Source organism: Siphateles boraxobius, unplaced genomic scaffold (genome assembly GCF_051911475.1).
Source record: "Siphateles boraxobius isolate OS27281-9 unplaced genomic scaffold, OSU_SipBor_1 87, whole genome shotgun sequence".
NCBI classification, from domain to species: domain Eukaryota; kingdom Metazoa; phylum Chordata; class Actinopteri; order Cypriniformes; family Leuciscidae; genus Siphateles; species Siphateles boraxobius.
Window position 1 is genome coordinate 1,914,883 of NW_027509216.1, and position 14,675 is coordinate 1,929,557.

Here is a 14,675-nt window from a genome sequence, read left to right on the forward strand (position 1 = left end):
CTGGAAACATCAGACTTAAAGTTTGCGCTGCATGAAGCGTCCAGTCTTGTGCACCATACATTAAAGTCCCCAACAACTATACAATTTCCTTTGCACAACGGCTTAATTTCTTTGAATAGTTCTTTTCTTTCATTTTCTGTATTTGGCGCATATATATTTATCAGCCTGAAGAGCTCATTTTGAAACACAAATTCAGTCACTAAAATTCTCCCATTACCATCCTTATATACTCCCTTCGCACTATTAACCCTCCCTTCTTTTATCAGGGTTGCCACACCACGTGCTTTTGCATTACCATGATTGACAAAAACATCACCTTGCCATCTCTTTTTTATCTTTTCCATTATGTCATCAGACCAGTGTGTCTCTTGTAGACAGAGTATATCACCTTTAAGTACTCTCTTCACACTCTCCAACTTATTTCCATCTCGTAGTCCATTGCTGTTCAGACAAGCAATGTTCATAATTCCCCACATAGCAAAAAATATGGCTTTTAAAACATTAACACTCATTTTGATCCATCCAAGCACTTACTTTCTGCATTTTGCTCCACCCTTTCTTTCTTCTTTCTTTTCTTCTGCACTCTTTGCCCTTCACTTGTGTCCATTTCCTCCTCATCGGCTTTAGCAAGACTCTCTGGCACCTCATTCTTTCCTCCACCTCCTTCCGTCCGCGGTTTTTCTCCTTGCCTTTTCGTTTTATCACCCTCCTGGCTCTCGCCTTCGCCTTTTGCTGTCTCCCCTTCTCCATCTTCACACTCCACGTCATTCGTTGCCATCTCCTTACCAGGTACCTCTTCCCTCTCTTTCTTTTTTCTCTCTCTCTCTCTCCGCCTCTGCCCTGGAGCCTCCTCCTCTTGACTGCTCACGCTCTCGGTCGCTCTCCACTCCCCAATTTTCCCTTTTCCACTCCATGAGCCTGTTCTCTCTTCTTCTCCAATCGCTGCACCTTCCTCTCCTTCGCTCTCCACCTCCTCGTCCACCTCGTACAGATCTGACTCCTCATCCATCTCCGCCGGCGTTTCACACACACACAGCCCAGGTCGCATATTACACATACTGCAATTCACCTCCTTGCACTCTCTTGCGTAATGTCCCTGCTTGTCGCATTTGTAACATCTGAAGCCAGGGCAGTCTCTGACAATATGCCCTGGCTGAATACACAAACGGCAGACTTTAACCTGCCTGTCGTGTATTACCCTAAAATGCTCCACCCCTCCTAATGTCTCAAACTTTGTGGAATACGGCAGTGACTTTACCTCCTCATTGAACTTTACTTTTAAAAACCTTGTCCCGTCGGCGATTTCAGTTCCCGGCCACATTCTCCTCTTCACTCTTGAGACTGCTTTGACTCCCCATTCCGAAAGCTTGCTCAGAATCTCCTCATCCTGAATGTATGTTGGCAGACCCAGGAACGAGACCACCATCTCCAAACAGTCCACCTCTTTCGCCATCACTCTACTTTTCTTTATCCTCAATCCGTCAAGTAACTTTTCCTTTCCTTTTTCCTCTTCCATTGTCAACTCGTATTCTTTTGGTGTTTTGTATCTACACCCAATCACCACTCCGCATTCTTCTCTCACTTTCTTCAACAACTCCATCATTGTTATTCTTTCTTCTCCTTCTATTTCCACTAGCACTGTGAGCTTCTTTTCATAATTCCTTCCTCTTTGATCCAGTTCTTCATTTTTTTCTCTCAAGCTCTTTCTTTGCAGGCCTCTTCCCACCTCCATTTTGTCATCCAGCGCTGTCACCATCTCCGTACTTAAAGTATTTATCCCCAAACAGCAAGCGCTGTTTGGGGAGTAAATAGCTCCACTGCACACAAGTTCCCCTTTTTTGAAAAGGTTATAATCAAATCACGGCTTCAGTTTATAGTTCTCAAACTGACAGTTCTCTTTGTTTGCTCTCACTCTGCTAACTGTACCACTTCCTGCTTCCACTAGGGCGCCCTCAAGGTGGTATGGCCGTAAGCGAAATCTGCTGCCAAAATTGGGCTATTTAACCCTCTGGGGTCCTATGTGTTTTGGGGTCCTGGAGGTGTTCTGACATGCTCTAACATTTGTGCTTTTTTCAGTTATTTATAAACATGTTAATGGCAAAGGTGTAAATTCACTCTATATAGCACAAACAGGGCTACCATAATATGTTAGCAAGATGTATGTACATGTTTGTATTTTTGAGAGAATATTGTTTATGCATGGTTATTGAAAAAACTAAAACTTAAAGTCTCTGAAATAAGGCCACAAAACACATACTAAATATGTGTCCACAAGACTTTTGACTAATGGATGTTCTCGCCTAGGATTTTTGCTTCAAAATGATCTGAAAATCATCCTTCCAAATCATTCACATAAAACAATACATTGATTTAAATTTAGTAAAACACTTTTTGTTTGGAAAGGCAATATGCGAAATGGGCGTGACTCATGTATAATGGTCTGATTCACACCTGTGAAGACAAAAGACCTGCTTAATGAGCCTGCATAATGAGCTTTTCACAGGTGTGTCACTGAGCCACAAGAAAGAATACAAGGACACAAGAAAAGAAATGTGTATATATACTACAAAATTGGTTCACAGTTGGAAACATCTATAAAAAAAAGTATTTTTCCACTTGTATTTTTGCTTGCAAATTGTATAATATCCAAGGTGAACATTTCTAGTAATTGTGTAGTTAATTCTCATACTGTATTTTCAGAAAGTTTTGGATATGTATCCTCTCCCCAAATTTGTCACTAATAAAACACAATACAAATAATTTGAAGAGAAGGCTTATATTGACCTTTTAAGATTTTGTTTACATCTACCTTGTAAATATATTATTTGCTATTTTATTAAAAAGGTTACAATTACAGCAACAATTAAAATAACAATATTTCAAGTGTAATATTTCTTTGTAAAAACTAAAGTATACATTTTATCATACATATTTCAAAGTTAAGGATTCATTAGTTTGAATAAAGCCTACATTGGAACAAACACTATAATAGCATCCTAGTTGATGACTTTATTTTTGACAAAACAAACATAGCCTAATATATTTAACATTTGAGCAGAAATTGGTGAACAAAAGCTTATTCAATGTGGCAGTAGTCTATAGTTTAGGCTACAGTAAACAGTTAATAATCTATCCAAAAACTAGTCAACGAAATGTTGTCTTTCATATTTCTTCTGTAACATAGGCATATGATTTGTTGTTTTTATGATAGCCTATATTAGGGCATATAAATATTAATTTGCAGTTTAATACGTTGCTAATACAAATACATTTTAACGTTATTTCAACATATTTCAGTCGATTTTCACTCATCTCAGTATAGCAATAGGGTTTGGTAAAAACTGTTCAGTTCATTCATTCACACACAGACGCGATTCATATTTAAACAGTCTTTTTGCGGTTTACATACACTATGATATCGCAATTAGAACACTAATAAAAAAACTTACTTCTCAGATGGATATTTCATATTTCTTTGTAAAAACTAAAGTATACATTTTATCATACATATTTCAAAATTAAGGATTCATTAGTTTGAATAAAGCCTACATTGGAACAAAGACTATAATAGCATCCTAGTTGATGACTTTATTTTTGACAAAACAAACATAGCCTAATATATAACATTTGAGCAGAAATTGGTGAACAAAAGCTTATTCAATGTGGCAGTAGTCTAGTTTACAGTAAACAGTTAATAATCTATCCAAAACTAGTCGACAAAATGTTGTCTTTCATATTTCGTCTGTAATAGGCATATCGTTTTTTGTTTTTATGAGCCTATATTAGGGCATATAAATATTAATTTGCAGTTTAATACGTTGCTAATACAAAGACATTTTAACGTTATTTCAACATATTTCAGTCGATTTTCACTCATCTCAGTATAGTAATAGGGTTTGGTAAAAACTGTTCAGTTCATTCATTCACACACAGACGCGATTCATATTTAAACAGTCTTTTTGCGGTTTACATACACTATGATATCGAGATTAGAACAATAATAAAAAAAAAACTTACTTATCAGATGGATCCGTTGCTCCTCGAAATGAAAAAAACCAGCTCATGTTCTGAGGTAAATGTCCCAGGATTACTCCTCACACAGCCTCGCAAGAAGAAATAGTAGGCTACATTAATCTGATGATTACATTTGTTGTGTTATCGCGTTTATGAGGGGCGTTGACACTTTGCATGTGTTGCTTCAGATAATTTGCGTTTGAATACCGCGCACTCTCCGTGGGCGTGTCAGATTAGCAGAATAATGAGCTAAGAGAACAATAATGAGATCGGCTGACACCTCTCTCTTTTTTAATAGATTACATAAACAGAGAATATTTATTTTAGTTTTGAATTACATATTTTAAAAGTACAAACTTAAATGATAATAAAGATATATTGCTCGTGCTTGTGTGAATAGTATTCGCTGAGCTTTGTTTAAGTTTAGAGACGTGCACTAGAAAAAAATTTAACGGAGACAGAGAGGCAGAAAGCACACCCTGTTTATTTTCTTCATTTTACAAAAGCACACGGTTTTGATGTTAATGTGAGTGTACACAAAAAAAAGAAGACCCTCTATAGTTTATAATCATGTGTTGATTTTATTTATATGACCAAAAATGACGGAGTATTTTAAGTCTATGTTGCTGCTATGTGGAAAAAAAACAGCAAAACGCGCCGGCGCGTTTCTCGACCCCAGAGAGTTAAAAGGTTAGACCATTAGTGAAGAAAACTAAGAACAACTTTTGAAAAAACTCAAACTCTTTCATGCTTTCTGAAGAATCTCAGAGACTTTTTAAGGCTTTTTGAAGAAGCTCAGGGACTCTTTTTTTTTTTTCTTAAAAAAGCTTACAACACCCAGTATTCCCATGCGGCCTCCCATCCAAGTACTAACCAGGCCTTATTTAAAAGGTTAGACCATTAGTGAAGAAGACTAAGAAGAACTTTTGAAAAAACTCAAACTCTATCATGCTTTCTGAAGAATCTCAGAGACTTTTTAAGGCTTTTTGAAGCTCAGGCACTCTTTTTTTTTTTTTCAAAGCTTACAGCACCTGGTATTCCCAGGCGGTCTCCCATCCAAGTACTAACCAGGCCCGACCCTGCTTAGCTTCCGAGATCAGACGAGATCGGGCGTGCCTTTTTTTTATTTTTATTTTTTATTTTTATTAAATTTTTTATCATTGCTTTACATAAAACACATCATTATATATTTATACATTTCCATCTTGTTCAATACTTTGGCAAGTAAAAGTGTTTTTGTTTAAAAACACACATGACATCCTTGTTAAAAATTCCATAAAATTCCCCCATTTTGCTCTCCATTTTAAAATAATTGTACAATATTTCCACATAATCATCTACCATCGGTTTAAAAAGCCCCCATAGATCTAAAACAACATCTCTGTTTTTTGCTATGTTCCTTCTTTTCCATATTGCTTTCTTCGCCAGTAGTAAGCACAAATTCACAAGCTTCTTATTTACATTTTTTTCTGCCATTCCCAACATAAAACATGTATCCCATTCAGCAACCACTTCTTTTCCTCTTAATTCTTTTATAAAATCTTTCAGTTCATTAAAAAAAAAATTAAGCTTTTCACAATATAAAAACAAGTGTAAAATCCCTTCATCTTCCTTCTTACATACTTTACATTGTGCATTACTTTCTTTTTTCATTATACACAATCTCATTTCAGTATATATCACATTTTGTCTAATAAAATAATCCAAACATTCCAAACCTACATCTAACCAACTCCATGCTCTGTTTTTCCAGACATCTTTTTCTTCAATTCCATTCAAATTCCTTAACCAAACCTCATTAGCCCCTGGTTTTTTAAAAACTCTGTTTCTAAAAAACTCATAAAACATTTTCACAGTTCCCATATTAAAATCCACCTTCTTGTCTTTACATTTTAGATACACCGTCATTTTGTTTTCTTTTCCATCATTATTGTTGACCTCCTCTAACCATTGACCTGGGATTGCTTTTTTAACATCTTCATATTGTTTTTTTAAACTGATCACATTATAGTCTTCCTTTTCCTCCTCCATCGCATCCTTTATCACTTGTAGTGGTAAAAATCCCTCCTTCCACTCCCATAAAATATCCCTCACTTTTACAATGCCTGCTTGCATCCATTTCTTAAAATAGATATCACGCTCATTTATCTTTATTTTGTCATTTAAAAACAAAGGTTGATTTAAAATCATTTCCCTCCCTTCTGGATTAAAATCCACCTCTGTCAAAAAAAGCCTCCAAGCATTTAAAACCTCTTTATAAAATTGTGGAATTCCCTCCATCATCCCAGCTTTTATCTTCATCCATAAAGTGTTTTCCCCCAGGTTAAAATTCCCACATTTATTTAAATAAAATACCATCAATTCCTTCCAGTCAGCTCTATTATTATCATCCAAGTACTTCTTTACCACTTTTACCCTCATGCTTTTCATTTTCAGTTCCACATCCACCAGTCCCATCCCTCCCTCCTCCGGTTTTCCTATGAGCGTATAATACGCTACCCTTGAAGGCTTTTTATCCCATAAATATTCTAAAACAATCGTTTTTATTCTCTTAAAAGCCCAGTTTGGTAATGACATTACTTGCAATTTATACCACATCTTTGATAACATTAAACTGTTTACAGTTAAAATTTTCCCTTTCAAACTTAAAAATCTATTTCTCCAAAAAATCAATCTTCTTTCCATTTCTCCCAATGTCTCTTCCCACATATTATCAATAGCTTCCTTCTCATTTTTTGCTACAATTGCCCCTAAAATCTTCATCTCTTGTACTTCCTTAAATTTAAAAACATCTGTTAAACTCTCTGTCCTTCCAAACTTCATTTATATTGTTTTTTCCTCATTTATTTTTGCCCCTGAGCCTTCGCAATAACATTTTATTTTTCTCATCACTTCTTTTATGCTTTCCCTATTTTCCACCACAACTGTCGTATCATCTGCATATTGAAAAATTGGAGTTAATTCTTTTCTTCCTTCAAATTGTATCCCTTTTATCTCTTTGTCTCTATTTATTAAAAGCCCTAAAGGTTCTGCCACCAAAGAATATAACTGTGCGGACAGTGGACATCCTTGTCTGATTGATCTTAAAACTTTAAAAGGTTGCGTTAAAAAACCATTACATTTTACTTTTGTTAAAATATCACTGTATAAAACTGAAATCCATTTGATAAAATTCTCTCCAAACCCAAATTGTTTTAAAATCCCCATTAAAAACCCTCGTTCCACTCTGTCAAAAGCCTTCTCAAAGTCCATACTTATTACATATGCGCTCTTTCCTTTTTCTTTTATATATCCCACTATATCTCTTATACTGCTTGTGATATCCGCAATGTCCCTCGCCTTAACTCCGTAAGCCTATTTAGTTTCAATTATATCCGGCATTATCTCTTTTAATCTGTTTGCTAAAACTTTGGCTAAAATTTTTAAATCTGTGTTTAACATTGTGATAGGCCTATAATTCTTCAATTCCGTTTTGTCTCCTTTTCTCTTATAAATGATTTTCATTAATCCCAGTCCCATTCTTGGGTGTACTCTTTCTTTTTTTAAAATTTCTCCATAGATTTCTTTTAAAATTATGCTCATTTTTTCCTTAAAAATCTTATAAAACTCATTTCCAATTCCATCTATTCCTGGGCTTTTCTTTACTCCTAACTGATTTATGGCCTGTATAATTTCTTCTGTTGTTATTTCTCTTTCACAAACCCCCTTATCTGTCTCACTGACTTTTTTTGTTATCTGTTTAATTAAAAAATTCCTTTTTTCTTCATCTCCTCCTTCTGATTTAAAAAGTTCTTCATAAAACTGGCTTATTTCTTTTAAAATCCCTTATGTGTTTAAAACCGCTTGTCCTTCTTTATTCTTAATTTCCTTAATTATTTCTGCCCTCCCCTTGCTTTTCTCAAGATTAAAAAAGAATTTGTTACATTTCTCCCCTTGCACCGTACATTTTGCTTTACTTCTTAACATCGCCCCCTTGTATTTCTTCTCTTCTATTTTCTTCAATTTGTCCTCCACTTCAAGTACTCTTTGCACGTTTACCTCATTTTTGTTTAACTCTTTTCTTAGCGTTTCTCTTATTTCTTCCTCCTCTGTTCTTTTCACCTTTTGTAACAACTTACAGTAGTTTATTGTGTATTTCTTAATTTCATGTTTTCCCACCATTGTCTTTTATCTTCTATGTACATCAAGTCTTTTTTTCCTCCATCTAAAATGTTTTCTATCCCTTTTTTAAAATGCTCTTCCTTTAAGACATCAGTGTTTAAAATCCAAACCCCTGGTCCCTTCCTTTCTCTTTTAAAATCTAGTCTCATTAATACCATTTTGTGATCACTTAAAGTGGTTTCTTTATAAAAAATCCCATCAATAAAATGTTCTAAATTCCTGGTGTTTAAAAAGTAATCTATTCTGGTTTGACACATAAAATTCCCCACCAGCTGCCTTCTTGTAAATTCCTTCTTTTTTTCATTCCTCTCCCTCCACACGTCCATCATATTTTTTCCTCCCATCAATAACTTTAACTCTTTTCTACCCACATCCGACTTAAAAATCATTCCATTCACCATGTCCATTTTACTAAAAACAGTGTTAAAATCTCCCCCAATTATTACCTTCTTCCATTCTTTCATTACTCTAGATATATCATTAAAATACATTTTCTTTTCCATTTGGTCATTTGGAGCATGTACGTTTATCAAAATAAAATCTTCTTCTTCTATCTTAATTTCTACAGCCATGCATGCTTTTATGTCCTTATATATCAATTTTGCCTTAATACCTCTGTCTTTTCTTATTAACACTGCCACTCCACCTCCTTTCCCTTCTTTATTATTAAAAAATAATTCCCCTTCCCATTTTCTTTTAAAATCCTCCATTGCATTATCTTTCCAGTTTGTCTCTTGCAATAAAATTATATCCTCTTCTTTGCACATTTCCTTCACTTTTTCAAATTTCACACAGTTCATTAAACCTCTTGCATTTAAAGTCACAATACTCAGCACAATAAAATAAAAGATAAAAAAATTAAAAATCCCCATTCTTTCAGTTCATTTCCTCTCCTTCCTTTACATTTTCTCCACAGTCCTGTTTCTCATCACTTTTTTCAAAAGAAACATTTTTCCTTGCTTTATCTAAATTTGGAATTACCTTACTTGTCCTTCTTCTTTTACTTGTTATTCCCTTTGTACCACCGTCGTCCATGTTTTCACTTCCTTTGTCCCTTTTTTCTTTCTCCGTGACTTGATCTTGCTCCTCTATCTTTTCCAGTTCAGTTTGCAAAGTCCCAGTTACTTCCATTCGTTCCTCCGTTTCCTCATTGTCTATCGTTAGTCCACTCCGTTCCGTTATGCCCTCAACATCCGCGCTTACAATCTCCTCTCTTGGCGTTCCTTCCATGCCCTCGCGTTGCTTCTCTTCTCTGTCTGCCTCATGCATCTGCCCGCTCATCAGTTCTTCCTCCTGTTGTTGGTCTCCGTCGTCGCACTCACACCTGCTCAACACAAGCTTGCAGCCCAGGCACCTCTCCGCTTTGCAGTCCCTCGCGAAGTGGCCCTTTTCCTCGCATTTAAAGCATTTGAATTCCGGACAGTCCTTCATCATATGTTCAGTGCTCATACACAACCTGCAGGTTCTCATCTGCTGGCTATGTATCACTCTGAAATACTGAGGACCCTCTTCCGTTTCCACTTTCATGCTGTAGGGCAAAGAATGCACTTCTTTCGGGAAGCGTACTCTCATGTACCTGGTTCCATCCTCTATACTGGTGCCTGTGTACAATCTTCTTTTAATCTGTGAAATGGGAGTTACCCCCCCTCCTTCCAGCTTTTGCAGGATTACGTCATCCTCCAGATAAGCAGGCAGATGCATGAAAGAGACAACCAAGTCCTTATTATTCAATTTTTTAATTTCACACATCTTTCCTTTTATTATCAGTCCATCATCCAGCTTCTCAATATCTTCCTCTTTCTCAAATGTAATTTCATATTCCTTCATCATTTTTGGTCTTATCGCTAGTATATTCGTCACATCCACCTTCTCCGTCAATGCTTTTATAATATCCTCCGCCCTCCCGTCCTGTACCTCCATCAAATCAATCACAATCGTTGCGTCCTTCGTGTAGTTTCTTCTGTTTCTCTTTTCAGGGTAATCCTTTTCTCGTTGTCCTTTGTCCAGTCCATTTTCCTTTCTCCGACGTGTTTCTCGTGCCAAGTCCTTATCCATAGCCGTTTGTCCGTCCATTTCTCCCAAAAAAAACTCAATCCCTCCCAATCAGCTAAGCTGTTGGGAGGACAAATACAAAAACTAATACGAAAAACTTAAACAAAAATACTTATTTAACATACACAAAACCGCAAAACAAAACACAAAACTTTTGGGTGAACCTCTTCCACCCCACTGAGACCAAACACTTCCTGGAACGTACCAATCGGGCGTGCCCAAGGTGGTATGGCCGTAAGCGAAAACTGCTGCCAAAATTGGGCTATTTAAAAGGTTAGACCATTAGTGAAGAAAACTAAGAACAACTTTTGAAAAAACTCAAACTCTTTCATGCTTTCTGAAGAATCTCAGAGACTTTTTAAGGCTTTTTGAAGAAGCTCAGGGACTCTTTTTTTTTTTTTTCTTAAAAAAGCTTACAACACCCAGTATTCCCATGCGGCCTCCCATCCAAGTACTAACCAGGCCTTATTTAAAAGCTTAGACCATTAGTGAAGAAGACTAAGAAGAACTTTTGAAAAAACTCAAACTCTTTCATGCTTTCTGAAGAATCTCAGAGACTTTTTAAGGCTCAGGCACTCTTTTTGTTTTTTTTCAAAGCTTACAGCACCTGGTATTCCCAGGCGGTCTCCCATCCAAGTACTAACCAGGCCCGACCCTGCTTAGCTTCCGAGATCAGACGAGATCGGGCGTGCCCAAGGTGGTATGGCCGTAAGCAAAAACTGCTGCCAAAATTGGGCTATTTAAAAGGTTAGACCATTAGTGAAGAAAACTAAGAACAACTTTTGAAAAAACTCAAACTCTTTCATGCTTTCTGAAGAATCTCAGAGACTTTTTAAGGCTTTTTGAAGAAGCTCAGGGACTCTTTTTTTTTTCTTAAAAAAGCTTACAACACCCAGTATTCCCATGCGGCCTCCCATCCAAGTACTAACCAGGCCTTATTTAAAAGGTTAGACCATTAGTGAAGAAGACTAAGAAGAACTTTTGAAAAAACTCAAACTCTATCATGCTTTCTGAAGAATCTCAGAGACTTTTTAAGGCTTTTTGAAGCTCAGGCACTCTTTTTTTTTTTTTCAAAGCTTACAGCACCTGGTATTCCCAGGCGGTCTCCCATCCAAGTACTAACCAGGCCCGACCCTGCTTAGCTTCCGAGATCAGACGAGATCGGGCGTGCCCAAGGTGGTATGGCCGTAAGCAAAAACTGCTGCCAAAATTGGGCTATTTAAAAGGTTAGACCATTAGTGAAGAAAACTAAGAACAACTTTTGAAAAAACTCAAACTCTTTCATGCTTTCTGAAGAATCTCAGAGACTTTTTAAGGCTTTTTGAAGAAGCTCAGGGACTCTTTTTTTTTTTCTTAAAAAAGCTTACAACACCCAGTATTCCCATGCGGCCTCCCATCCAAGTACTAACCAGGCCTTATTTAAAAGGTTAGACCATTAGTGAAGAAGACTAAGAAGAACTTTTGAAAAAACTCAAACTCTATCATGCTTTCTGAAGAATCTCAGAGACTTTTTAAGGCTTTTTGAAGCTCAGGCACTCTTTTTTTTTTTTTCAAAGCTTACAGCACCTGGTATTCCCAGGCGGTCTCCCATCCAAGTACTAACCAGGCCCGACCCTGCTTAGCTTCCGAGATCAGACGAGATCGGGCGTGCCTTTTTTTTTTTTTTTTTTTTTTTTTTATTAATTTTTTTATCATTGCTTTACATAAAACACATCATTATATATTTATACATTTCCATCTTGTTCAATACTTTGGCAAGTAAAAGTGTTTTTGTTTAAAAACACACATGACATCCTTGTTAAAAATTCCATAAAATTCCCCCATTTTGCTCTCCATTTTAAAATAATTGTACAATATTTCCACATAATCATCTACCATCGGTTTAAAAAGCCCCCATAGATCTAAAACAACATCTCTGTTTTTTGCTACGTTCCTTCTTTTCCATATTGCTTTCTTCGCCAGTAGTAAGCACAAATTCACAAGCTTCTTATTTACATTTTTTTCTGCCATTCCCAACATAAAACATGTATCCCATTCAGCAACCACTTCTTTTCCTCTTAATTCTTTTATAAAATCTTTCAGTTCATTAAAAAAAAAATTAAGCTTTTCACAATATAAAAACAAGTGTAAAATCCCTTCATCTTCCTTCTTACATACTTTACATTGTGCATTACTTTCTTTTTTCATTATACACAATCTCATTTCAGTATATATCACATTTTGTCTAATAAAATAATCCAAACATTCCAAACCTACATCTAACCAACTCCATGCTCTGTTTTTCCAGACATCTTTTTCTTCAATTCCATTCAAATTCCTTAACCAAACCTCATTAGCCCCTGGTTTTTTAAAAACTCTGTTTCTAAAAAACTCATAAAACATTTTCACAGTTCCCATATTAAAATCCACCTTCTTGTCTTTACATTTTAGATACACCGTCATTTTGTTTTCTTTTCCATCATTATTGTTGACCTCCTCTAACCATTGACCTGGGATTGCTTTTTTAACATCTTCATATTGTTTTTTTAAACTGATCACATTATAGTCTTCCTTTTCCTCCTCCATCGCATCCTTTATCACTTGTAGTGGTAAAAATCCCTCCTTCCACTCCCATAAAATATCCCTCACTTTTACAATGCCTGCTTGCATCCATTTCTTAAAATAGATATCACGCTCATTTATCTTTATTTTGTCATTTAAAAACAAAGGTTGATTTAAAATCATTTCCCTCCCTTCTGGATTAAAATCCACCTCTGTCAAAAAAAGCCTCCAAGCATTTAAAACCTCTTTATAAAATTGTGGAATTCCCTCCATCATCCCAGCTTTTATCTTCATCCATAAAGTGTTTTCCCCCAGGTTAAAATTCCCACATTTATTTAAATAAAATACCATCAATTCCTTCCAGTCAGCTCTATTATTATCATCCAAGTACTTCTTTACCACTTTTACCCTCATGCTTTTCATTTTCAGTTCCACATCCACCAGTCCCATCCCTCCCTCCTCCGGTTTTCCTATGAGCGTATAATACGCTACCCTTGAAGGCTTTTTATCCCATAAATATTCTAAAACAATCGTTTTTATTCTCTTAAAAGCCCAGTTTGGTAATGACATTACTTGCAATTTATACCACATCTTTGATAACATTAAACTGTTTACAGTTAAAATTTTCCCTTTCAAACTTAAAAATCTATTTCTCCAAAAAATCAATCTTCTTTCCATTTCTCCCAATGTCTCTTCCCACATATTATCAATAGCTTCCTTCTCATTTTTTGCTACAATTGCCCCTAAAATCTTCATCTCTTGTACTTCCTTAAATTTAAAAACATCTGTTAAACTCTCTGTCCTTCCAAACTTCATTTATATTGTTTTTTCCTCATTTATTTTTGCCCCTGAGCCTTCGCAATAACATTTTATTTTTCTCATCACTTCTTTTATGCTTTCCCTATTTTCCACCACAACTGTCGTATCATCTGCATATTGAAAAATTGGAGTTAATTCTTTTCTTCCTTCAAATTGTATCCCTTTTATCTCTTTGTCTCTATTTATTAAAAGCCCTAAAGGTTCTGCCACCAAAGAATATAACTGTGCGGACAGTGGACATCCTTGTCTGATTGATCTTAAAACTTTAAAAGGTTGCGTTAAAAAACCATTACATTTTACTTTTGTTAAAATATCACTGTATAAAACTGAAATCCATTTGATAAAATTCTCTCCAAACCCAAATTGTTTTAAAATCCCCATTAAAAACCCTCGTTCCACTCTGTCAAAAGCCTTCTCAAAGTCCATACTTATTACATATGCGCTCTTTCCTTTTTCTTTTATATATCCCACTATATCTCTTATACTGCTTGTGATATCCGCAATGTCCCTCGCCTTAACTCCGTAAGCCTGGTTAGTTTCAATTATATCCGGCATTATCTCTTTTAATCTGTTTGCTAAAACTTTGGCTAAAATTTTTAAATCTGTGTTTAACATTGTGATAGGCCTATAATTCTTCAATTCCGTTTTGTCTCCTTTTCTCTTATAAATGATTTTCATTAATCCCAGTCCCATTCTTGGGTGTACTCTTTCTTTTTTTAAAATTTCTCCATAGATTTCTTTTAAAATTATGCTCATTTTTTCCTTAAAAATCTTATAAAACTCATTTCCAATTCCATCTATTCCTGGGCTTTTCTTTACTCCTAACTGATTTATGGCCTGTTTAATTTCTTCTGTTGTTATTTCTCTTTCACAAACCCCCTTATCTGTCTCACTGACTTTTTTTGTTATCTGGTTAATTAAAAAATTCCTTTTTTCTTCATCTCCTCCTTCTGATTTAAAAAGTTCTTCATAAAACTGGCTTATTTCTTTTAAAATCCCTTATGTGTTTAAAACCGCTTGTCCTTCTTTATTCTTAATTTCCTTAATTATTTCTGCCCTCCCCTTGCTTTTTTCAAGATTAAAAAAGA

The 14,675-nt window shown here is 35.6% G+C and overlaps 2 non-coding genes across 2 annotated transcripts; both read right to left on the reverse strand.

Annotated features, from left to right (window-relative positions):
• Positions 1-10,822: 10,822 nt before the first annotated feature.
• LOC143731721 (5S ribosomal RNA) lies at positions 10,823-10,941 on the reverse strand. Its single transcript, XR_013200989.1, has one exon. It is a non-coding gene; the product is annotated as a 5S ribosomal RNA (ribosomal RNA).
• A 360-nt stretch (positions 10,942-11,301) lies between these two features.
• LOC143731515 (5S ribosomal RNA) lies at positions 11,302-11,420 on the reverse strand. The gene has a single exon (XR_013200790.1). It is a non-coding gene; the product is annotated as a 5S ribosomal RNA (ribosomal RNA).
• Between the last annotated feature and the right edge of the window lie 3,255 nt (positions 11,421-14,675).